The sequence below is a fragment of the Mirounga angustirostris genome, unplaced genomic scaffold (assembly GCF_029215605.1).
Source record: "Mirounga angustirostris isolate CCGP_5_RB_7025 unplaced genomic scaffold, mMirAng1.0.hap1 SCAF_3, whole genome shotgun sequence".
Taxonomy (NCBI): domain Eukaryota; kingdom Metazoa; phylum Chordata; class Mammalia; order Carnivora; family Phocidae; genus Mirounga; species Mirounga angustirostris.
This window is the reverse complement of record NW_026991711.1, coordinates 68,263,670-68,290,263: the sequence shown is the minus strand read 5'-3', so window position 1 is coordinate 68,290,263 and position 26,594 is coordinate 68,263,670. Positions and strand designations below refer to the sequence as shown.

At 43.4% G+C, this 26,594-nt stretch overlaps 1 long non-coding RNA gene across 1 annotated transcript in view; it reads left to right on the top strand.

Moving 5' to 3' along the window:
• Positions 1-23,491, top strand: part of LOC135363845 (uncharacterized) — a 40,222-nt gene extending 16,731 nt beyond the window's left edge. Inside the window, exons 3-4 of the long non-coding RNA XR_010410040.1 lie at positions 18,050-18,230; positions 23,177-23,491. This is a non-coding gene — a long non-coding RNA (uncharacterized LOC135363845). The remainder of the gene's footprint in view (positions 1-18,049; positions 18,231-23,176) is intronic.
• The last annotated feature ends 3,103 nt before the right edge of the window (positions 23,492-26,594 follow it).

Below are 26,594 nucleotides of genomic sequence, written 5' to 3'. Positions count from 1 at the left end.
CTGGGGTCACTCTGACTTTAGAGGTTTGGTGTAGGAGGCTGAGAGAGACAGAGATGAACAAGGGTGAGCCACGAGGTGGGAGGGAACCACGGGGATGTGTCCTGGGAGCCCAGACAAGGCAGTGTGAATGGAGGGAGCCATCAGTCTTGATGCTGCTGAGAGAATACGTAAAAATGCACAGAATTGACCAGCGCTTTGGGCCACATGTAGGTGTTAAGTGGCCTCAATAAGAGTTGTGTTAGTGATGTAACAAAAGCATAACTCCAGCAGGGTGGAAAGAAAGTCCCTTGTCCTAGTTCTATGAGAATAGTTGCTTCTGCATTTTGGGGAAACCTAAGGCATCAATGACACAGCTCAAGATTGGTGGAGGTGGGGCCCGGCGGGGGCAGTTAGGAAGAAGAGCAGTCCTGGGGGTAGCAGAGGAGAGGTGACTGCGTCTAGGATCGGAAGGGATGGCGATCAGAAGGTGGAGGAGTGGCTGCCCCTCAGAGGCAAGGGCTGGTGCCAGCTCCTTACCTCCAGGCTCCAGAACTTGGCAAAGATTCTAGGCCTCACCTGTGGGATGGAAGGCAAGAACTTCAAGAGACCACATGAACTTGGGTCTGAGAGTACCAAAGCAAGTACCAAAGACCAGAGGTAAAGGGACTTCATTCCATTTTCTGGGTGGTTCTTAAGCCCCCTGGGTTCTACAGCAGTAATTTGCTACAGAGTATCTTCCAATCCATTGGGAGAGACCTTAATTCAGACTTAAGTTGACCTAAATAGAGTGGTATTTCCTCCGCACCTGAGTTTGTGGACTGAAATTCATTTCCACTATGCTCTGCAGTTTCTTCAACCTCTTTCTCTCCTAAATAAAAGCATTGTAATTAACTTACATGCACCAGAGCAGAGGGGTTTATAGAACAGCATGATAAAAAAAAATGTGGAAATGCTTTGAAAAGTTATAAACACCGAATCAATGGAAAGGAAAAAATAGCAATGCCCTGCTCGGAAAGAAAACCACCATATCATTAATCTAGAAAGCTCTCATAACCCTGAGACCAGGGAAAACTACAGGGAGTAACTCTTTAATAGTGCACGATTAACCATATTAGTTTGAAAGTGTTCATATCTTATCATCACAAGTCTCCGGAGAGCAAGAGCGAGTATGGAGCTCAGCTAAGCAAGTCAACACGTTTGTGTTACAATTTTTCATTAAACAGAAAGGAAGGGAGGGAAGGAAGGAGGACGAAAGATTGCTTTCTCTACCTCCTTCCTGAAATGCTACCCTACATCCTAACAGCGTAAATACTCTGGGGAGAGTAGGGAGTAAGCAGTTTATCAATCATTGATATTTACACGCGGCTGTCACAGGACCTGAGCAGATTTACCAGAAAGTGTAAACCCTGCGAGCAGTTGGAAGAAGCTCCCTGCTAGGAAAATGCACCTCCTCATGCCCCAAATATTTCAGAGTGATGAGAATAAACTTGGATGACTTTGCAGTTTGGCTCAGGGCATTTCAGTCAGTACCAGACCAATCTGTCTTGGATGCAGATGGTAATTTGATAATTTCTACAAGGAACGGTTCCGATTGTCCCCCTACACGCCCGAGTTCAGGCTTCCATCTCCACACAGTTTCATTTGTAGAGGGTCATTTGTTTTCTACCCAGAGGTGTTCTAGAGGTGGGTGGCCAGGCTCACTTGAGCGCGGGCAATCCTGCACGTCGCCGTCGCCCTGTCCCAGCAGAAACACGTCCAGAGGAAACATTAATCAGGTGTGAATCTTACAGACGAGAAAATTGGGAGGGGCAACGTGGCAGCGGAGGGGCAGCATCTGCCTGGTGTTTGCCGGATCACCGAGCCCAGGAGGATGGGTTGCCTAGCAGCTCCCAGTCACTGCAGGCCAGTGCTAGGCAACAAGATGCAATCTGTCAGCTGCAGGCCGTCCGTGTTTTCCTCCCGGTTTTCAGAAGACATGTAGGTATTTCAGAAGCATCTAATTACCTTCGATCTCCTTTGTTTCACTGTGTGCATCAGGTATCCTCTGTCAGCGTCCCCCAGACCCCTGGCGTTCGGATGCTCTTCTCACACAGGAAAGAACCCACACTTTGCAGGAGACTTTCATGCATTTCAGAGGACAGGAAAATGAGAATTTGTCATGGGATACATTAAGCCAGCTCTCTGGTCATTTTCAAGGCTTCTCATCCCCACATAGAAATTGTTAGATGTACAAAGAAAAAGTCACGGATGGATGCTGGGGACACTGGGAGCCATGCTTTGTTGTGTGAGCAGCCATTCCGCTACCTTTTTGCTCCCCCAGTAAAAGAGAAAAGGATGTGGTGGTGCAGGTCTCATCTGATTTCCATGGCCAAGCAATCAATAGTCTTTCTTGTGCGTTTTCTATGTGTAATCCTTTTTTTAGTTTTTCATTCTCATGATAACCCTACGATTATTTCCGTTTCACAGTCGAGGAAACGAGGCTCAGGGAGTCTGTGTTTCCAAGACACATAGTTGCTCAGTGGCTCTAAGTGTTGCTTTGGTGCCTCCCCAAAGTTGTGCGAGACATTATCTCTGCCCATTAGGAAAACTTTAATCTAATTGGGAAACTTGTGATGATTCTGAAATACGGTTTTTTTTTTTTTTTTTTTTTAAGTCCAAGACAGTATGTAATTTAGAGGGATTCAGGGACATGGAATTCTATAGTTGGGCATCTCGAAGGGGAGAAGCCTGGAAAAGGCTCAAAGGATTGAAGAGGAGAGTTTCATGTCTCCTGAATCTGCTTTTAGTGAAAGAAGTTCCACCCAAGAACAGTGGCATCTGCAGGCCAGTCTTTAATTTTCAGAAGGCAGTATGACAACTGGAAGCAAAGATGAACCTAGATTGTATTCTGCTCCCTGGTTTTGGTTGAATTTCAGACTCTCAGATCCATAAGCCCTGGTATGTGTGGGTTTATCACCCACACCCACCTCTACCTATGGAGCTGGCTGCTGAACAAACATTCACCTCTTCAGAACTGGGTTGAACATTATGTGTGTGTGTGTGTGTAAATCCTTCCTAGCATTGCAGTGCTCAATTCCTTAAGTCGGAATCAGGAAACAAACAGGGGAGATCAAGTGACCCAGAGAACGGAAGGGGGGCGGTAAGAATCAAGAGACTTAGTTCAGGGTCAAAGTGAGTAAGGTGAGAATTTACAAATGTACAAGCTATCTCTTCATTTTTAAAATAGCCCCCTTAAAAGTTCACTATTTTTGGAAAGGCGTTTTATGACATTGGAATGCTCTAAGACCTGGGCACCATCCCCTCCACATGCACACACGCAAACTATGGCTTCATTAATTCTCAGCCCCCCTGTGAAGGGTATATATAAGACAATGACACTTAAGCTTTAATATGTGTATGATTCGTTTTGTCAAAATTCAGATTCTTGGATGGGGTGGGTAGATCGAGGGTGGAGCCTAAGGCTCTGCATTTCTAACAAGCTCCCAGGTGATACCAGTGCTGCTGGTCCAAGAACCACACTTCGGGTAGCAAGGCTGTTGGGGCTTCTTGACTGAAGGAAGAAATTGGGGCAGAAGACCTTACAGGTCCTCCTAGCTCTTATTTGGGACCAGAATGTGGTTTTAAACTCAAGCTACCAAAGGCACAAAAATTGGCAGACTCACCAAATTTCGATCTCTTTGTTGTCTGAAGAACTCCTTGACAATATAATCTGATTTTTTTCTCCCCTGCGGCAGTGAGGTTTGAAGCGAAGCCTGACATCATGGTATGGAATCTCTGTGAATCTTCACCACACCTCTCTGAGGTAGCAATTGTTATTTTTATGTTCAAGGCAAGGAAATTGGTGGTAAGTGCTGAAGTCGGGGCTGGAACCCAGATCATTTGCCTTCAAGTCGTGAATTGTGCCTCTAAACCACACAGAACACTTCACAGACTCTAAAGGAAGCGATGGGTTGAGCAGGTGTTTATAAACGCAGAACCGATCTGTCTGCTGGGGTTGGGACAGATATTTTGGGCTGGGCGTGGGGGGCTGCGGGGAAAGCATAGTTAGATCAGTCAGCTCTGCAGAAAAAGCCAAGGAGGTGAGATTGTGTTCAGCGTGACCCTCTCCTCCTGGTGCCTCCCTTCTCTTGTCTCACTTCCTGTGCACACGGACATGCTGCTCTCAGCCTGGCCACGGTGGCTTGGCCTCGTGGGCCCAGAGACTGGAATTCATTCAAAATGAGATGTATTTTATTTGTTAATTTCCTCATTCCGGAAGTAATTTGAAGACATTACTAACAATATGTGGTTACTGTCTCACCCTTTCCAGGATAGTTGGGGAGATATTTGAAAGGAGATTGTTCAGCTTCAAGGACAGAATGTCTTGAGGGTAAAATATGAGAGATTTTCATCTGTGTGCGTGGGAGGGTGTTAGGGCTGGGCGAGAGGATCAGGCGGGAACAGCGTTGCCCACAGACGCTCAGACCCACCCCCAGCAGTGCCCGGCCCAGGGAGGGGAGAGGGCAGGGTCCCTCAGCAGCACTGTGCACCGTGGCTTTTGAAAGGTGCTTGACACCATTTAGAAAAACAAAGTCAGATTAGGTGAGTTTATTCAAATGGGTTGGGAAATGTTCATGAAGTATGAACACAGGCTGTGGAGAAGTAAACAATGATTAATAGCAATGTCTGCCGGGCTGCTCAAGGGATCTTTATTACATTTTATCTAACAGCCTCATTAATGGTCTAGAAGAGGTAGATGCTAACAGAATTTTAATTAAATTCATGGTGGATATTAAATTGGGAGTGATTGCGAATCTCAGGGAAGGCAGAAAGGCAACCCAAGAGTACGTGAGAAGATAAAATAAAATTCAGGATGAACGGGTGAAGAGAAATGGCTTCAGAACAATTTGTGTGGAAGTAAGGGTTTCAGAGATAGGCTTGTAGCGTGCCAGACACTGTCCTGGGGGCTGTGGACGTGGAGCTCATTTGTTCATTCCAATAACACGACGGGGTAGGTGCAGGGAAGGAGACTGAGGCAGGAAGAGGTGAAGGGGCTTGCACAAGGCACGCAGGTGACAAGTGGTCTAGAAATTTTCTTAAAGAAAATCCCCTTGGGTCTTTCTATTTTATATTTCTTTTCCTCTAGAGTTACAAGGCTGTAGCAAAACTATGCTTTTAATAAGTTTCTGGTTATTTGGTTTTAGTGGAAATGTGTATTTTGTGTATTAGCCTAAAGATAATCTTTTTAAAGAAATGTTTTTCAGAAGGAGATGTTCACAGTATCCATTTCATGACCTCCGTCAATTTGGGCCTCTTGTGAGCCTGTTCTGAAAGGGGCAGCCAGCAGGGTCTCTACCTACAGAAAACACTCGGTGTGAGTGGGGGCCTGACCTGCTTTGGTCACTGCTGTGGTCACCCAGCTCCAAGAAGAGTGCCCAGCACACAGTTGCCATTTGGGAATGTGTAACCTGAGCAGGAAACTCACCCCAGTTTCCTTGCCCATATGGGAGATGGCTATGCCCTCTCTCCTGCCTTCATAGGGGTCGGGGGAGTCAAATGAGAGGTGGGCTGGGAAGGCATCTGTCGGCTGGGACACACAGCACCAACGTTAGTTATCATGCAGTTAGAACCTTATGCTGTGTTGATCAAATTTGGTATCATCCCCAGGTTACTGTTTGGAAAATGCATAAGCTAGTTTAACCACTCAAATAAATTTACTGTGATACTGAGATTGTCCAAGGTAAGGTGGCTCATCACTTAGGAAGGGATGGTGACAGACTCAGCTTTCTTTCCAAGTGAACTTCAGAGTCTTTGGGCCCAGGGCCCAGGCATGCCGTTATTAAAAAGGGTACATGTGATTGTGAGGTTCTACCAGGTTTGAGAGTACTGACCAAGTTCAAAAGAAGAGCTGCTTCCTGAGAGGATAGTTGAAAGGGGTAAAGCTGGGGGAACATGTGGCCAGAAGGCAAGGAAGTGGCGAAAGGATGCAGAATTCTGGGAACCTTGATTTTTAGCAGGGAAGAGATAATAGGAAATGATATCAAAGTCAAAGCCAGACACTGTGCCTTGCATGGTGAATGCAAGGCCTCCCATTGCCCAGCTGAGGGCCCTTTGGGGTGGTCAGTGTCTGTATCAGGAGAGGAAGCAGAGTCAGTAATCACTAGTTCTGGTAGTTGAATATCATCTTGCAAATAGAGGTGAGTGGTAGGGTCCCCTTTCATGCCTTTGACTGAGCTCCTATACCCAGAAATGTTAATTAGTTCCCTTGTTCACTGTACCCTCTGACCCAGCCATTTCCCCAAGACCAGCAGAGGGTATAAACCGTGGAAGCTGTGGTCATTCATTGAACACCTACTATGGGAGGCCCTGGGAATACAACAGGGAGCAAAATAGACATGTTGCCGCCCTCTTAGAGCTCATGATGAAGTAGGGAGATGGACATGAATGACAGAATCAAGTAAATGCGTATACAATTTAAAAATGTCTGTACATGCCATGAGGAAAATGTCTAGGGTCCATGAGAGTTTACAGCCAGGTCTGCTGTAGTGACCGTGTCTGATGGTGTTCCTATAGAAGCAGCGTTCGAGCTGCTATGGAAGGGCTAATGGGAACCACCGTCAGGGAGTCGGGGGTGAAGGGAGTCAGGGAAGGAGTGTTCTGGGTGGAGGAAGAACTTATTCGGGAGTGCTCAGGTGTGAGGGATCTATGTCACAGGAAGACCAGTGTGGCTGGAGAGGAGAGATGGTGGGTGTGGGCCAGAGTGGAGGCCTGGCAGGGCCCTGTGGGCCTCAAAGGCTGACTTCAGGGTTTGGGTCCTAGTCCTAAGGGAAATGGGAGCCCTTGGAGGTTTGTAAGAAGAGTGGCAGTGGGGGTGGGATGTGTGTATGAGAGGGGGTGCGGGGCGGGGAGAGGGAGAGAGAGAAGCTGTGTTAGTAGGCTCAGGCTGCCATAATTGAATACCACAGACTGAGGGGCTGAAACAAGAGAAATTTATTTTCTCACAGTTCTGGAGGCTACAGCAAATCAAAGTGTCAGCAAGGTTGCTCCCCTGAGACCTCTCTCCTTCACTTGAAGAAGGCTGTCTTCTTATGTCCTCACAGGACAAAGAAGGCCTTTCCTCATGAGACCACCAGCCACACTGATGCCCCCGTTTTAAATGAATGACCTCTTTAAAGACACTATCTCCATATATGGTCACATTCTGAGGTCCTGCGGGTTAGGGCTTCAATACAGGGATTTGGGGTAGGGGGACACAACTCAGCCGAGCACAGAAATGTAAGCCAATTTGTGTAAGGAAAGGCTTCTCCGGCTCCTGGGCGGTTGAGTGAAGGGAGGGAGGAGACTGACAACAAGAGGCCCCACCCAAGCTGCTGGGATAGGCCAGGCTTGGTGCCCCCCCCCCCCCCCACGCACAGCAAGGTGACTTGTCCAGGGAGCCTGCTCAAGCAGGCTTTCAACACTCCCTTCTGTCTCCTGCTATGACTTCATTGTATTTTCATGCAGAATACTCTAATGCTGTGGAAATCTAAACACTGATGTACACGCTATACTTTTTAAAGTAGTCAAATGAGGCACTGGAAAATTTTATATTGAAGCAGAACCTTCAAGGTTGAGTTTATTTATTTATTTATTTATTTTTATTTTATTTATTTATTCATGAGAGACAGAGATTGAGAGAGAGGCAGGGGGAGAAGCAGGCTCCCAAGGAGCACGGAGCCCGATGCGGGACTCGATCCCAGGACGCTGGGATCATGACCTGAGCCGAAGGCAGATGCTTAACCATCTGAGCCACCCAGGCGCCCTCAAGGTTGAGTTTAAAAAAGAACCCCCCCCCCAAAAAAAACAACTCCCCAGTCACCTAAAGGCAAAAGGGAATGATTTTTTTTTTTGGTGGGGGGGAGGAGGGAATGATTTTTATAACTTAATTATGAAAACACCAGATAAATAAAATGATTCTGTATTATTCAATTTTTTGCTGAAATGTCACTTGAAATAAAATGAACAGATACTAGCTGTCCTTTAAAATATGCTTCTCTGATTGTCAGTGTTTTAGAGAACAAAAGATGAGAGAAAATGGCATTATTTAGCTATTGAAAATTCATTTTGTTTTTCTGGTACTTGATAATATCAAAAGTTGGAACAGCAAATCAGAACAAATGAGAATTGTCTCCTAATTCAAATAATAATAATCCTCACCACATATTCATCATAAGGAGATGCTTTCTAAATCTTTAAAAGGTAGTAGTATGGAAGGAAAATCCACAAAATCAGCTGTGGCCTAGAATGGAGGAGATGAGAGACACCAGAATTACTGGTCACTCAACCTTGTCTGCTTTGTAGGTACTGTGTCCAAGAGCAGATCTCGGATACAGCAGATGCGCCACCTGCATTAGAATCACTGGGCAAACTTGTCACAGATGCAAATTTTGGGGGCTCATCTCAGCCCAAATCCAGATGTCCGGACAAAAAACTGAAGAGTCAATGAAACTCTAAGCCACCAGAGAGCTCTACAGGTGATTGTTAAACCCAGTACCATTTGAGAACCACTGTTAGAGACAAATGTATGCTGTGCTATGTGGGTAGGGAAAGGGGAATCAGTTCCTTGAGAATTTACTATTGGGTGGGGAACCTGCATGGAAACATGAAGTCATAAGGCAACACCATAGCACAGAATTTCTTGACTTCAAGAGACCACCACTGTCATTTAGACGAATCCTTTCGTTTTGTAAAGAGCACCTAACACAGAGAAGGCTTACTGACCCAGGTCACACACTTAAGGCATGCTGGGATTTGAATCCAGGCCTCTGGTTCAGCATGTGGTCCACTCTGTGGTGATACGTTGACTGCTACCCTCGCATTCTCAAATACATTCAGATGGATACACAGCACATGGTCCTCGCAAAGGTGTGTGTGTGGGGGGGAGGCTAGCTTCCTAAGATGCTTGGTTTTGTTTTTTAAGGGGACACATAATCCTTGCTCTTTTCCAAGTTTGAAATCATAAAATCATGCACCCATTCTGCAAAGGGTGGCCCTGGGAAAAGCTGACCATCTGTGCTGGTTGTTGACCAGAACATTGACTGGAAAAAAAAAAGGTCTCCCAGGCAGTGCCTATGACCTGTTGAACCTCACTGGTTCCTGGAAGGCTGCAGTAGACTCCTGGAATTAATTTTTTACTTATCTAGGTATGTTTTTCAAAATAAAATTTTGATCTTGTGAGCTAAAAATAAAGGAATTGGAGATTATTTTATCCTAAAAGATTGAGGAGGAGTTAATATCATCAAGAATGCAAAGTGCTTTATATTAGTTAGAGCCAGAGAAGAAATCATTATATGACATCATGCAGGATTTAGGCTCTAAAAGAAGGCCTCACTGCCAGGAGGAAGGTGATGCCATCCCTTTTCCAATGGACTTTGAGGACAAATCACCTTGCCTACAGTTTCCTTGAATTTGTTCGTCCAAGGTCATGGCTTTAATCACTCTTCTAAAGTCTTCCAAAGTCCCTACTGCACTGAGGATGCAATGGGGATCCTCCTCTTGCCTGCTGTGGCCTAATGTGTCCAAAGTGCCCTGGTGGCAGATGTAGCTGAAAGTTAAGTGGGATTCTTGCTGGGTCCCCCTGTAGGTCTATCCCCCTTTGAGAACCAGAACCTGTTAACCTACAGAGTTCAGAGATTCGGGGATAGAAGACAAACTTTCCCACCTGGTGATAAGTGGGGCCAATCCTGCTCCCACATGTGGTTCCCGGGCCCGTGCATTTTTCCTACTCGGGACAAAGAACTATACTGGTCCCTGGTTCAGCATATATACTGTGTTCTGTAGGATGTACCCCATCCATGCAGGGTATTATGTCCCAGTTGGCTTCTCAGATGTACCTTCAGCAGATAATTCTGTCTTTCTGTTAGGCCAGCACTTCCCTCTGATATGGTATAAGAGACCAGTGGGTCCTGTGTTCATGTGCCCCCGATATATCTCATGCTGCAAAGTAGGCCATTGGATGTTATGTGGGCTACAATGTTCTGTAGGTTGTGAGTGTGGATCAGCAAACACTCTAGAGCCTTCAGATAGTAGTGCTGGTTGAGTTCCTGTGAGAAAAGCAAACCCGTATCAGAATATTGTCAATTCTATCAAGAGGAGTCACACGCTTTCCAGGGTGGAAGGGGTCCCATATAGCCATTTTATCACCAAGGAGCTGCTCGTCAGTCTTCTTGAGGAAAGGTGCCTTTTTGGGGCCCAGTGTTGGTTTGTTTTGTAGGGTTTCATTCAGCAGTGGCAGTAGTCAGATCAGCCTTGGCAAGAGAGAGGACATACCATTGGGCCCAAGCATGGCCTCCATCCCTGCCCCATGGCTACTCTGCATGTGACTCTTGGGTCAGTACAATAAAAACATGTAAAAATTCCCTGTTTTAATTGTCAAGTGTGGTAGTTTTAAATGTCAAATGTGGTAAATATAAATACAGCTCACATACACCAAAGCTCTTGGGGTCCTCCACAATTTTTGAGAGTTTAAGTGGTCTTGAGCTCAAAATGTTTGAGAAGCACTGCTCTAGATTAATTGCGGTGTCTCTGATTGGGCAGAGCTCCTGGGTCATGGGCTGGGGCAGGGGCTTTCGTCAGCCGCCCTTTGAAACCCTGTGGACAGTAAATGAGGGGCAAGTGGCTCACCAAAAGGAGAGCTACGAGCTGTTGTCAGCAAAAGGGGGAGTGCATACTGTTCCCCAATCCAAACAAAACACAAAACCAGACAATGAGTGTCTACCACATTAAAGATCTTGGTTTCACTGTTTTTGAATCCTCAGGGCCCAAAACCATGTTGAACAAATACCGTTTTGTTCAATGACTAAATGAATGAATGAGTGAAGGCATGAATAAACAAGTGGCTGAATAAATGAGTGAGGGAACGAGTGAATGAATGAGAGAATCAACAAAGGCTGGGGAATGATCCAGAAAACCTTTTGCGGTCATTCCTTCTAACAGCTTGATTTTACATCTCTCCCATGGAATAACATTATGAAGTGTGTGTGTGTGGTATTTGTGTGGGGTGTGGGGTGTGTGTTTGTGTGTGTACATTAAGCCGGTAGGAATACGGTGATGAAGACCTGGGAGGTGGCACTTTGAAGCCCTCTTAGCCTTGGGGCCCTGAGAAGATGAAACCAGGGTCTAACTGGGAACCTAAAACAGGCTAGAAGGTGGGACCGTGGCAGCAGGGCAGGTTCACCACCACGTGCTCCCCACGCCCCATCAGGGCACAAGCAGAACCAATCAGAAAGCCAAATGCTGGTTGGCGGAAGCTGGGCAACCTGTGTGTGGCAACTCTTAAGAGGAGGCCCTGCGAGTTCAAGGGTAAAAGACAGGGTTGAATATGATCCTTGAAAATTACAAGGCAAGAAGGCAAGTCCATGGGTGAATGAGCTACAGTACGCATTCAAGAGAAATTGTCTTCTGGCGGAGCTTGGGGATGCTGTTCATGTATCTGAATATCAAAGAAACACATTGAGGGATGAATTTACAGGGACTCAGAGAAAAGTACCACTAATAGAGTCGTGCGGGACTGGGTGGATTCCAAACAGTTGTGGGAGGGAAGTGACAGAAAGGCTTTTAACAAATAATTGCACCGTCGGTGCTCAGCTGGAAAACTGCTGAAATGAGTCGGAGCGTTATGCCCGGGCCAGGAGGGTTGAGCGGAGATCGCTGATCACATCCTCAGCGCCAACCCCCGAGCTCCCTGTTTCACTGGTGCTGCAGCCTGAACTCGAGCGAGTCGGCACCCCACGAGTGTTAAGTACTTCTCTCCCTTCTTGGAGAGAAGGGCCAGTGACTTCCAGGTTTCCAAATGCCTCGGATTGAAATGTGTGAAATTGGACATCTAGCGAATTTACTGAAGCCCAGCAAAGTATTTTGAAATTCTAGTAGGGACTTCCTCACCCAACAGAGATGGGCAACTCCTCTGAATTGTAGGGAAGGCTCACCTCACAGCCGAAGCCCAGAGAAGGAGAGAGGTTTTAGGGGCCATGCCTTGGATGGAACATGATGTCTGAACCAAGCGTGGCCTCAATCTGGGGAGGGCGACAGGTTGATAATTAGAATGTGCTGTGAGATGAGGATGAGACTTTTCACCTTGATCTGTCCTCTAAGAACAAGCATTTAAGAATCATGCTATGTTAGAACTTTAGGAGATATTGTTAAAACAGTCTGTACTTAGCACCCATAGGAACGTTATGCTTTCCAATCCTCTGATTTGGATTTTTATTGTTTTTATGAATCTGGTGGGGCCACACTTCCATGAGTAGGGGAAGTTTAAAAATAGAAAAAAGAAGAAAAAAAAATCACTGGTAAATCTGCCTTTCACAGATAGTTACTAATGCCATTTTAACACATGTCTCTTTTTTGACATGGTAACTGTATACTTTAAAAATAGTAAAATGGTAGGGATGCCTGGGTGGCTCTGTCAGTTAAGCGTCTGCCTTCAGCTCAGGTCATGATCCCAGGGTCCTGGGATTGAGTCCTGCATTGGGCTCCCTGCTCAGTGGGGAGACTGCTTCTCCCTCTGCCTGCTGCTCCCCCTGCTTGTGCTCGCTCTCTCTGACAAATAAATAAAATCTTAAAAAATAATAAAATTAATAAAAATGAAATAAAATGATAATTGTATTTTGAACAAGCAAACAAACAAACTAGCAAAAAAGATAGTGAGGAAATATATACAAGTGCACAGATTCTTAAAATGAAGGCTACCTGGGAGACCAACACCTCCGTCAGGACAAGGGCTTGGAGGACAAGGTCTTTCCTTGTCCACAAGTTGTTGTCCCACAACTTTCTGGGTGCACATAGGTGTAATTTTGAAGGTTGAAAAAGTTCACAGTCGAGAGCACAGATGTATTATCTAGCATGTCTGGGGGTTGGGAAGACTGAAGCCAACAGAATAGAATTACATGAGGTGGAGGCTGGCGGGGGCTGGTGGGGGGGGCAGCAGATGGCGTGGCCTCCGGGTGTACAGGAGACACTGACCAAATGGAAGAGCGAGATGGAGGCTGTAAGGCAAACACTTGTTAGGGTCGGGCTGCACGGACAGTGCATGGACAGTGCGTGGGTTAGGGCCGGCCATTGGGGGAAATGAAGAAATGAACAGGAGAGGACAACGGACAATAATCCATAGGAACTCAGGCCTCCTCCGGCCTGACTGGTCTGCGAGTTTACGTTTGGTCCATCCTCATTAGCATTGGTTACAACACCCTCTCAACAGTTACTTACGGTCACCGGGAAAAGAGAGCTACCAGGGCTCCCGGGGGTGCTGCAGGTTGCTGCCTTACCTGTATTTACAGGCATTTTCAGATCACCCACAAACACCTGTTCTGCCAACTCTGGTTAAACTCTAGGTAAGGGCGTGCAGACACAGGTAAGAAGATAACTAAAACTTGAAGGCAGTTTATGGCAGATGCCAGACGAGAGGGCTAAGTGATGGGGTCTCAGGGGTTCAGCCGTGGGAGATCTCTGTGGGCAATGCAGTTCAGGGCAAGGATCCTAACACACAGGCTTCCAGACCCAGAGGGGAACCTGCACAGAAAGACACTTTAAAGGCGACAGATTTGGCTACAGATTAAAGCACGGGTGGAGGAAGATAATGGCAAAATGCCAGACGGAGGGCCAAGAGAGCTGTCTTCTCGTGGTGACAATGGGGTTGGAGGGTAAGAACCCATGGAAGGATGCCCAGAACTTGGTGGCTAATTAGATGTGGAGGTCAGGAGGGAAGGAGTTAGAGGCAACTCCAAGCATGGGAGACAGAACCATGCACTTCGAGGCCGGCATAGATGCTAGTTTTGAAGACAAAGCAAGGAGCTTGTGATGTGGCAAGTGGAGGTGAGAGGAGCTATTCCTGGAGGAACGTCTGTCAGGCTCTGGTGGTGGCTCCTGGCCACAGCTCAGAGCTGAGTGGTGCCTGGGGTGGGGGGTGGGGGTCATCCACATGTGGGTCACTGTAACTGAAAATCAAGTCAGTGTGCTCCCTGAGGGAGGAGGTTTGGAGAGAAGAGTGGCTCAGGAGAGTGTTTCAGGGCTATGCCTACAGCCAACTACAAAAGAAGAAGCATCAGTGAACAAAGGCGGAGAAGGTGCCTGAACAGCGTGAGGCAGAGAACCAGGATGGTGTCTTACTTACAAAGGTCAAGGGAAGAGAGAGTTCCTCCCACAATACATGTTGTGAATTGCTGTAATGAGGTCCAAGAGAAACAGGATAAAATATTTCATAACTTTCCAGTTACAGATAGAACATTTGCTTTATCTCCTCATTACTTTTCAAAATAAACTATTTTTTTAGAGCAATGTTAGGTTCATGGCAAAATTGAGCACAAAGCAGAGATTTCCCATGCACTCCCTCCTCCCCACAAGCACAGCCCCCCCTCCAGTAGCAATATCCCCCACCAGAGGCATATTTGTTATAACTGATGAAGCAACATTGACATACGATTATCACCCAAAGTTCATAGTTTCAATAGGATTCACTCTTGGTGTCATATATTGTATAGGTTTTAACAAATGTATAATGACATGTATTCACTGTTACAGAATCACACAGAATAATCATACTGCTCTAAAAATCCTCCGTGTCGCACCTATTCATTTTCTCCTTTGCCCCTTATCCTTAGCAACCACTGATTTTTTTTTTAACTGCCTCCATAAGTCCAAAGCTTTTCCAGAATGTCATATACTTGGAATCATTGAGTATGTAGCCTTTTCAGATTGGCTTTTTCACTTACTAATATGCATTGTGGTTTCTTCCATGTCTTTTTCATGGCTTGATGGCCCATTTCTTTTTAATGCTCAATAATATTCCATTGTCTTGATGTACCACAGTATATCCATTCACCTACTGAAAGACATCTTGGTTGCTTACAGGTTTTGGTAATTGTGAATAAAGCTGATATAAATGTGTGTGTATAAGTTTTATTTATTTGTTTTTATTGTGGCAAAATCCACATAACATAAAATTTACCATCTTTTTTTTCCAAGATTTTATTTATTTATTTGACAGAGACACAGGGAGAGAGGGAACACAAGCAGGGGGAGTGGGAGAGGGAGAAGCAGGCTTCCTGCTGAGCAGGGAGCCCGATGCGGGGCTCGATCCCAGGACCCTGGGATCATGACCTGAGCCGAAGGCAGACGCTTAACGACTGAGCCACCCAGTCGCCCCTAAAATTTACCATCTTAGCTATTTTTAAATGTATAGTTACGTGGTATTAAGTACATTCATATTATTGTGCAAATGTCCCCACCATCCATCTTTAAAACTATTTTCACCTTGCCAAGCTGAAACTCTACCCTTTAAATAGTAAATCCTGTTCCTTGTCCCCAAGACCCTGACACCAGTCTACTTTCTATGAGTTTGACTACACTAAAAACTTCTTATAAGCAGAATTGTACAGTACTTGCTTCTTTGTGTCTGGCATATTTTCCTTAGCATCATGTCCTTAAGGTCCATCCATGTTGTAGTAGATGTCAGAATTTCCTTTCTTTTTAAGGCTAAATAATATTCCATTGTATGCATGGACTACATTTTTAAAATTCAAGTATAAATGCCATATGGTGTTGTATTCATTTCAGGTGTACAATATAGTGATTCAACAGTTCTATATATACATTTCTCAGTGCTCATCAAGATAAGTGTACTCTTAATTCCCTTTACCTATTTCACCCATACTCCTCACCCCCCTACCCTCAGCAGCCACCATTTTGTTCTCTATATTTAAGTCTGTTTTTTTGGTTTGTCTTTTTTCTTTCTTTGTTTGCTTTGTTTCTTAAATTCCACATATGAGTGAAATCATGCGGTATTTTGTCTTTCTCTCACTTATTTCACTTAGCATTATACCCTCTAGGTCCATCCATATTGTTGTTGCAAATGGCAATATTTCACTCTTTTTTATGGCTGAGTAATATTCCATAGTATATATATATGTCACATCTTGGATATTCATCTATCAGTGGATACTTGGGTTGCTTCCATTTATTTACAATAGCCAAGATAAGGAAGCAACCCAAGTGCCCATTTGATAGACGGATGGATAAAGAAGGTAAGGTATATATACCACATTTTGTTAATCCACTCATCCACTAATAGACGCTTGGGTTGCTTCCATATTTTAGCTATTGTGAATAATGCTGCTATGAACCTGGGCACACATATATGTCTTCAAGACTGTACTTTTAATTTTGGGAGGCATATACCCAGAAGCGGAATTGTTGGATCAAATGGTGATTTTGTGTGCAGGTTTTTGTGTGGGTATGTTTTCAGTCATTTGAGTAAATACCAAGGACCGTGACTGCTCTATCAAATGGTTAGATTATGGTTTGTTTTATAGGAAACTGCCAAACTGCCTTCCAAAGTGGCATTTTGCATTCCTCTCAGCAATGAATGAGAGTTCCTGTTGCTCTACATCCTCACCAGCATTTGGGGTTGTCAGTGTTTTTGATTTTTGCTGTTCTAGTGTGATGGTATTTTATTGCTGTTTTAATTTGCAATTCCCTAATGGCATATGATACTGAGTGTCCTTTAATATGCTTATTTGCCGTATGTACATCTTTGGTGAGATGTCTGTTCAGATCTTTTGTCTATTTTTTAATTGGGTTGTTTATTTTCTCATTGAATTTTAAGAGTTTTTAAAAATATTTTGGGTAACAGTCTGTTATCAGATATATTTTTTACAAATATTTTCTCCTAGTCTGTAGCTAGTCTTCTTTACGTATTTTGGGATTTTCCAGTTATCTTCCTGTTTTTGATTTTTAGTTTAATTTTATTGTGGTCTGAGAGCAGACATTGTATGATTTCTATTTTTAAAATTTGTTAAAGTGTGTCTTATGGCTCAGAGTGTGGTCTGTCTTGGTGAATGTTCCGTGAGCTTGTTGTGTGAAGTAGTCTATAGATGTCAATTATATCCCATTGGTTGATGGTGTTGTTGAGTTCAACTATGTCCTTACTGATTTTCCGCCTCCTGGATCTGTGCATTTTTGAGAGAGAGGGTTTGAATTCTCCAACTGTGATTGTGGATTCATCTATTTCTCCTTGCAATTCTGTTTTTACCTCATGTAGTTTGACATTCTGTTGTTAGGAACATACACACTAAGGATTGTTAAATCTTCTTGGAGTGTTGACCCTTTCATCATTAAGTAATGTCCTTCTTTAATCCTGATCACTTTTCCTTGCTCTGAAGTCTGCTCTGTCTGAGATTAATATAGCTACTCCAGCTTTCTTTTGCTTAGTGTTAGCATGTTATGTTTTTCTCCATTATTCTATTTATATGTATTTTTATATTTAAAGTGAATTTCTTATAGACAACATACAGTTGGGTCTTATTTTTTGATCCACACTGACAATCTCTGTTTTGTTTGTTTGTTTGTTTATTTTAAAAGATTTTGTTCTGTGTATTTAGATCACCAATGTTTAAAGTGATTGCTAACATTGTTGGATTAATATCTACTGTATTTGTTACTGTTTTCTATTTATTGTCCTTGTCCTTTGTTCCTAATCTTGTTTTACACTCTTCATATGATTTTTGTGGTTTTAATTATTTTATGTGATTTCATATTCTCTTCATTCTTAGCACAGCAATTATACCTCTTCGTGTACTTTTATAGTGGCTTCTCTAGAGTTTGCAATATACATTTGCAGCTAATCTGAGTCCACTTTTAAATAATACTATACTGCTTCTGAGGTAGTGCAAGTACCGTACAATAAGAAAGTATTCCTAATTCTTCCCTCCAGTCCCATGTATCATTGCTGACAGTCATTTCACTTATATATGTTATAATCATCAAATATGTTGTGGCTATTATTATTTTGAACAAATGGTTATTTGTTAGATAAAGATAAAAAATAAAAGTTTTTACTTTCACTTACTTCTTCTCTAAAATCCTTCCTTTCTTTATGTAGATCTGAGTTTCTGACCTATATCATTTTCTTTCTCTCTGAAGAACTTCTTTGAATATCTCTTGTAAGGCAGGTCTACTGGTAACAAGTTCTCTCATTTTTTTGTTTGTCAATATTTTGTTTCTCCATCATTTTCTTCTCTCTTTTTTTTAAAAAAGATTTTATTTATTTATTTGACAGTGAGAGAGAGAGAGAGCACAAGTAGGGGGAGCAGGCAGAGGGAGAAACAGGCTCCCCACTGAACAAGAAGCCCAATGTGGGGCTGGATCCCAGGACCACAGGATCATGACCTGAGCTGAATGACTGAGCCACCCAGGCACCCCTCTACCAAAGGATAATTTCACAAGATATAGAATTTTAGGTTGGTGAGTTTTTTCCCTTTGAACACCTTTAAATATTTCACTCCCCTATTTTCTTTCTTACATGGTTTCTAGAAGAAATTAGATGTAATTCTAACCTTTGCTCCTCTATAAGTAAGCTGTTTTCTCTCTGGCTTTTTTTTTTTTTAAAGAATTTATTTATTTATTTGAGAGAGAGAGAATGAGAGACAGAGAGCATGAGAGGGAGGAGGGTCAGAGGGAGAAGCAGACTCCCCGCTGAGCAGGGAGCCCGATGCGGGACTCGATCCCGGGACTCCAGGATCATGACCTGAGCCGAAGGCAGTCGCTTAACCAACTGAGCCACCCAGGCGCCCCTCTCTCTGGCTTCTTTAAAGACATTTTCTTTATCTTTGATTTTTTGCAGTTTGAATATGATATGCTTAGGTGTCGTTCTGGGGCATTTATTCTACTTGGTGGTGTTCTCTGAGATTCCTGGATCTGTGGTTTGCTGTCTGACATTAGTTTGGAGAAATTTTCAACCATCATTGCTTCAAATATTCCTCCTGCTTCTTTCTTTCTCTCTTTTCCTTCTGGTATTCCCATTATACATATGTTACACCTTGTGTAGTTTTCCCACAGTCCTTGAATATCCTGTTCCTTTATTTTTACTCTTTTTTCTCTTTCTTGCTTTTCAGTTTTGGAGGTTTTCATTAACATACCTTCAGCCTCAGAGATTCATTCCTCAGCCATGTCCAGTCTACTAATGACCCCTTCATAGGCATTCTTCATTTCTCTTCCATTGTTTTTGATCTCTAGCATTTCTTCTTGATTCTTTCCTAGAATTTCCCTCTCTATGCTTACATTACCCATCTGTTCTTGCATGTTGTCTACCTTTCCCATTAGAGTTTTTAGCATATTAATCATAGTTGTTTTAAATTCCTGGTCTGATAATTCCAGTATTTCTGCCATATCTGAATCTGGTTCTGGTGCTTGCCCTCTCTCTTCAAACTGTTGCCTGCCTTTTATTATGCCCTGTAATTTTTTGGTTGAAAGCCAGGCATGATGTACTGGGTAAAAGGGAGTTCTGTAAATTGGCCTTTAGTATTGTGGTGGTGAGGTGTGGAGGAGGGGAAACATTCTATAGTCATATGATTGGATCTCAGTCTTTTAGTGAGACTGTGAACTTCAGAAGTGTTTTTCAGTACCTGATCCTTCACCCCCATCCCCACTCCATCTTCAATGGGACAGGATGGCTAGAGGGGGCTAGAGTTGGGTATCTTTTACTCCCAAGTCTGTTAGGTTATGATAAAAACCCAATAAGTTGGTCTCTGATAAAACACTTTCTCCTGAGGTTAGACTTTGTTAAGAAGAGAATGCTTTGGTGTATTTAAAAATGGTTACCTTTTCCCTCTCCGATGGGAAGCTTGACGAGATTTTTCTCGAATATTCACTGTGAGAACCTGGTAGAGCTCCTGAAGATAAACTCATAGAAATGTGAGCACATGCCCCTAACACTGAGCTGTCAGATTTGTCCACTCTGAGCCTCCAGCAATTTGTCAACAATAGTTCAGGTTTTCCTACCCTGCTACTGATTTCCACAGGGATTTCTACTAGTAAGTCTCTGCTCCAGTAAACAGACTCTCTGTATCTACCTGTCTCTTTCTAATTTGGGGGACAATAGTCTGTCTTGTGACCTCAATTTTCTGACAGATCTAAGAAGATTTTGCCGATTTTCACTTTGTTCAGCTTTTTACTTGTTAGGATACAATGATGACTTGCAAGTCATGTAAAATGTTAGACCGGAGGTTGGAATTCCAGAATTCTCGTCATTACTTTATAACACTTGATAAATATCAGTTAATAGTACTTGGTCTTCAACCAGCACAAATAACAAGGAAGTACTTAAAGCAACAACTTTGAGATAGTGGGCCACATAGAAATCAGTATATTCTGGGAGCCGATTGTGGATGCTCTGCCCACTTATTTGGGTGGTGTTCCCTGACAGAAGCTGTAGGGGGAGGGCACAACAGAAAGAAAGGAAAAGTAGAAGGAAGAGAAAGCAAAGGTCTTAAGAAATGCTGACAGTAAAACATAGTCATTTACCAGATGGCCTGTTCACAATGAGTTAGGACCAGTGAGAGAAGCATTTTTTCCTTCACTAGCTTTTTTTCTTTATTGTAGCAGAATGGGTCTTGGAACATTTAAAAGTTACTTCTTTGATCTAGCAAACTTTGGATAGTAACTACTGGGGCTCAAAGTAAGGCATTATACTTTTAAAACTGAAGTATATGATATTTGTCTATATGCTGCAAATATGGACAATGTATAGACTTTTGGGCATATTTTGCCACATGGACAATAAGCTTTGAGTTATGTAATAACTATGACTCTCGAGGAAAATAGAGAAATGGTATCACATGGAGCAATTTTTCTCAAATGGGAGTCAGAACTCTCTGGAAAAGGGATCAGAGCATTTGCCCTACAGAGCTGGGAAGAGCCCAATGGAGAAACTTCTACCCTACCTCCTTTTCAGTGCCTTCCTTGGGGTCCGATCTTTTTTCCACTGTGCTCAGCACCATCACTTGCCTTTTATTGTGGCTGGTCTTTGGTCCATTCTTCTAGTAGCTTAGAGCAAGGGAGAATGATGGAGAGAAAGATAGATGCTGGCCCGTAAGCAGTAAAATTAGCCATTCCCTCTTTGTTCTTTTTTTGTGTTTTGCAATGTTGTTTACAGTGCTTTTTAACTGTACTTCCCTATCTCATTAGGTAGTGAGGTTCAGGGACACAAAACTCTACCTCCTCTTCTTCTACAGGGCTCAGCACATGCCTATTACATATTAGGCGTTCCATAAACATTTGGTGGAAATGAATTGAAATGAGATAGTTGAACTGAATTATGCCTTTTTTTAATGCTAAAAAGAAATGGTTGTCCAAGGTTTGTAGCTGTACAACATAATGATTAAGGACATAAGTTTTCCAGTCAGGCCAGTGAAGGCTCCAGAACTTCCATACTGGATGGGGTTAGGGGTGGCTGTCTATTTGGGAGAGAGGGCAAGGGGATGTGTGCTAAGGTTGCATTTGCACCTTGTTTTGACTAGATTGAGTTTCTCAACCCAATTCTTAACACCACCTCTGTCTCAGATGGATGTGGGTTAAAATAATTTCCTCAAGTCTCAATTTCTAGATGCGTAAACTGGAAATAACACTGACCCTAACGGAGTATTGTGAGGATTACTGAGGTAATGTGTGTTAAATATTTAACTCGGTCTTGGCATACAGTAAACACTCAAAAAGCTAACTATCATTATTATTACTATAATATCAAAAGTTGGTTATATTAATTAAATGTTAGAATGTTTGAGCTAGGGATGCCTGGGTGGCTCAGTCGGTCAAGCGTCTGCCTTTGGCTCAGGTCACGATCCCGGGGTCCTGGGATCGAGTCCCTCATCAGGTTCCTTGCTCAGCGGGGAGCCTGCTTGTCCCTCTGTCTGCCATTCCCCCTGCTTGTGCGTGCTCTCTCTCTCTCTCTCTTTCTCTTTGACAAATAAATAAATAAAACCTTAGAAAAAAAAAGACTGTTAGAGCTATAAGGGGGTTCAGGCACAGCAAAGATACAGATTGTAGTCTCTACACACCGACGTGGGAATCCTGCCTCTGCTCTCTCCCGCCCAGAATGACCTTGGTCAAGTGATCCACTCAATAAAACTTCAGCATGTGAGAATCACCTGGGCTAGTTCAAGTTCAGACTCCAAGGCTCCTTGCCGGATATTTTGATTAAGTTGTTTTTTTGTAGGGCCTAGGGATCTGCACTGTAGAAGTTTCCAGGGGATTCTGATCTCTGAACCTCATGGGCCATACTTGGTGGAATGTTAACTCGGGTTCTTAATGCCTCAGGCCTTCCCCCATACAGAGGCACAGTGACAGCTGCTTCATGGTTTGCGTGTGGAGAGTATCTGGCCATGAACCTGGCATATTGCAGGTGCTCGGAAGTGCCGGCTCCCTGTCCTCTAGGTATTGTCTATTCAACTATTCCATTCCACCATGTGAATCCAGGGCCAAAGAAGAGACCAAATTCTCCAGAATGTGCTAGAAGTTGACAGAAATCAGTTAACATATCAGGGAGCAACCCACTCGTAAAGTGGGAAGAGTCTGCAAAGTATATTCGTACAAAATACATAACATATTTTGAAGAATAGAGGCTAGTAAGAGAATGGATTCCCACTCCCACCCCACAGATCAGCCGTGTATGGAAATAAAAAATTCCACTCCGATGAGCACATTTCCCTGCTTTCCAATGCCAGGAACCATGTCAGCAGCAAGCAGGACCTACACCATTTGCACTGGCAGCAAACAGTTTTCTAATGAGTTTGGGACATTTGAGTACTTGCCGGCCTCCGATTCATTAACGTAATATTAGAAGAAAATTAACAGGGTATGATGACCTCAGAGGACATGTGGGGAGGAAGCCAAGTCCATGCTGAACCGAATCAGCTACAAGGAAATGAAACGTGGGTTTGCCCACCAGCACTGGAACCTTTAAGGTTCTTGTTTGCTATGTGTACATCCCATTATCTTAGCTGCTGGTTTCTCCCGCTGTTGCTATAGCATGGAAACTTTGACGGCCTGGTGTCTATAATAAGCCAGATGAGCTCACTTGACAGTGCTTTCCTTCCTGTTACACTTTTCAGTACGGCAAGCTGCTATTTAATTTTGAATTGTCACAATCTGTGGCATTATATACTGATATAATTTCTTTGCTGTATAATTGGTAAAGAACTTGGTGATACTTCTAATTGCAGGGGGATGAAACTATGTAGACACATAAAACTGTTCATAGAAAATTAGAAAAAAAAAATCAATTCCGTCAACTCTCCCAAAAACAAGTTGGGCAAAACCATTAAGACTTCTTTATTTTTTTTTTCTTTCATGCAAAGAATATACTTTCAAATGAATTTTTTCCCTTTTCATCCTCTGTTTGTGGACACAGGATATATAGCCGCAGGGGAGGAGATGAGAAAACTCTACTGGAACCTGGTTCTGTTTAACAGATTAAATTCAAACTTGCTTTTAAAAAGAAAGAGCTTGCGATATTTTATTCAGGTTCAGCAATGGAAGCAACATCAGAGTAGAAGCCTGCCTTACGGAAAGAATTTTGAATTTTGTAATTAGAAACTCCTAAATAAAGCTTTGGAACAGAATCTGATTTGTCCATGGGGAGCTTTTGTGTTTGTTTGTTTTAATTTATTCATATGTTTGTCGATTCATGCAGCAATCACGGGCTGCCACCGCCATCTGCGCTAGACAGAGGGAAAGGGAGGGGAGAGGAGGACGCCCTCAAGGACGCTCTGATCTCTGGACCCGGCATCGGCTGCATCCTGTGCAGCCTGGGTGACATTTTATTGAAACTACTGATTCAACAAACACTTGAGTATTTCCTCTGTGAGGACCCCAGAGCTTTTGAGTCCTGCCTACCGCCTGGGGCTGTTAGGAGGAATATTCAGGTTCTTGTCCGGAAAGATTGCAGGCCTAGGGGCCTAGGAGGTCATTGGTAGATGTGGGAGGCCTGGCTGGCTTAATGCCCACTGGGAAACTGTTGCTGGGAGGAAGCTGGGAATGAGCCTGTGGTGGTGGGCTTCAGTAGATGAGATGTGGAGAAGGATGAGGCTTTTACCATCTGCAGGCAGCAGTAATCTGGTAGCTCTCCTGCACTCAGGCTTTTTGACCTTGTGGTTTCCTTACCTTTCTTAGGTTTCTCTTTTTGGCTTTTGCCACTTTGTGACTTCCTTCCTTCCATCCTTCCTTCCTTCCTCCTTCCTTCCTCCCTCCTTCCCTCTCTCCCTCCCCGTGTCTCTCATAGTCATTCTGTACATCCTGCTGCCATGAAATCCCAGCAATATTTTACTCCACCAACTTTATTCAAGGGGATATAAGAGCGGCCATTAGGGGACAGGCTGCTGCCCAGGAGGACCCACAGGGGCCCCGAGTCACTGGCCTCTAGGACTTAGCGCAGGGTACCAGGCTCAGCCCCTTCAGATTGGGCTCGCCTGAGGATGGGGGCACAGTGTTCCTGTTAGAACTTAAGAATCTAGATACATACACACACACTGCTGTTTATAGCTACACGTCAGTCTTTCTCAGGGGAGTTTTGATATTCTGAGTTAGGGAACAAAAGTGCTGATTCCTCTGATGAGAAGCACCGAACCCAGGTTGAGTGATTGGGATATTTGAAGTGAAAGAAATGAGGAGTTACTGATTCTTGGGCGGGGGGTGGGGGGGGTGGGGGGGGGTGGGAATACAACTTGAAGAGTTCAGTTGTCATTTGCTTAGCACTCATTTAGCTATTTCAGTTATGCAGGATCACAGATCAAAGGAATTATATATTTTCTTCATTTAAGAAATTTTTTAATGAAGAAAGGACCTTGTTTATTTCCTCCCAAAGAGCGAACCTCTGAATGTAACTTTTGCCCTCCAGGAGGGCCATGTCGTCCCTCTGGGTCTGCCAGTTCCATGCGGGCAAGACCATGTATACTTTTTTTTTTTTTTAAAGATTTTATTTATTTATTCGTAAGAGACAGAGAGAGAGAGGCAGAGGGAGAAGTAGGCTCCCCGCCGAGCAGGGAGCCCGATGCGGGACTCGATCCCAGGACCCTGGGATCATGACCTGAGCCGAAGGCAGACGCTTAACCATCTGAGCCACCCAGGCGCCCAAGACCATGTATACTTTTGTCGCTGTAAACCCCTAAGCCTGGTACAATGCCTGGTGCCCTCATGTGCTCAACACACATCTACTAATGTAAAATAATTAGGCATGTGAAGTCATTGTGAAATACTGCCTTGTTATAGCCCAATCCTCTAAATAGGATTCTTGACCGAATGTTGAACTAAAAAACTCTAAGAGGACATAGACAGCAAACCAGAGTGTGGTGTTAAGGAGTAGTTCTACCAATGGGATTTTAAACCATTGATATGAGTTCCAGTAACATATTCCATTTTTAGGTAATAATTGTTGGAGGAACTCAGATCCGACAGGTTGACACACTTTTACAGGGAAATTCAAGGCGGGGTCCAAGTCTGGTTGTTACTGTGGTGGTGGAAACATTCATTGTGAAAGTGGGTTCAGTCTTCATTTGTAGAGGAGACATGAGAAAAATAAAACAAATCCTGACTTCAGCTTACCAAGAATAATTTTCTAGTTTTAGCATCAGCAAGTTAAATGACCATACCCAAGCCATTTGAGTAATCCCTGGATATATGGAACCCAATTAAGTGAACTCAGCAGGTTTGGTTTACTGACTGACTTGAATCACTATGTAGCCTGTGTAGTCAGGGGCACTTGGTTTTAAATCAGATCAAAATACGCATGAAGGGCAAAGAAGTTGGTTCAGCGGCTTACCTTACATTCTAGGGATGAGAAAGAAATTTAAGCCTAAAAGAAATCCAGATATGTCAAAAAATGTTTAAAAAGATACAAATGGAAAGTAAACTCAGAATTATATCTACCAATGAATTACTGGATTACATAGATAAACTATTGGTAAGAGCTGACAAGTATTTTGTTCTTGGATGGATTTTTTTCCCACCTACTAGAAAACATTCTTCATGATATTACATTATTAATAGAGGGTTCCAAATCATAGCTATCCAACAGTTGCTTCCTGTGTTAAGGATAATGACTTCATATAGCAGAAAAGTTTGTTTTAGGGAACTAACAGAGTGTGTCTGTAAGCAGGCAGCTGAATTGGACACAACTGAAAGAGTTGGTTCTCAAATTTGCTATGGCTCATTAAGATAGTATTTGGAGCAGAGGGACAATTACTTCTTGGATTTGGGTGCTTGCATAGCTGTATAAACAGGCCGTAGAGAAATGGGATGGCCAAATCTTTTCCTTGCATCTATTTAATAGTGCATGGATGCATAAGGCTGCAGTCTTTGGTGCCAGTGGACCGGGACACAAAATATTATTTCATAAATATTGCCAATACCCTTCATGGAACTACTTACAAAATGAAACTTACAAAATAACACTATATGAGGTAGTTTGCTCTTCTGTTGTTTCAACTTATTTCACTCTGTGTCGATTTCCAGCAGTTTCCTTTTTTTTTTTTTTTTGCTAATTGTTGAAATGCATAATACAGACAGAAGGAAATGTGTCTGGGGCATCTTTGTGTAAGGGTACAATTCTGGACTACCAAACCTGGGCACAGAATCGGTTTTAATTTTTTAAAAAGATTTTATTTATGTATTTGTCAGAAAGAGAGCGAGAGAGTGAGCGACAGGCAAGGAGCCCTATGTGGGACTTGATCCCAACCGACTGAGCCACGCAGGCATCCTGTGGGCACAGAATTTTGAGCAAAATAGTCATGACCTTGTCCCAGTCTCTTCTCCTTATGAAACAGGAAGGTCTT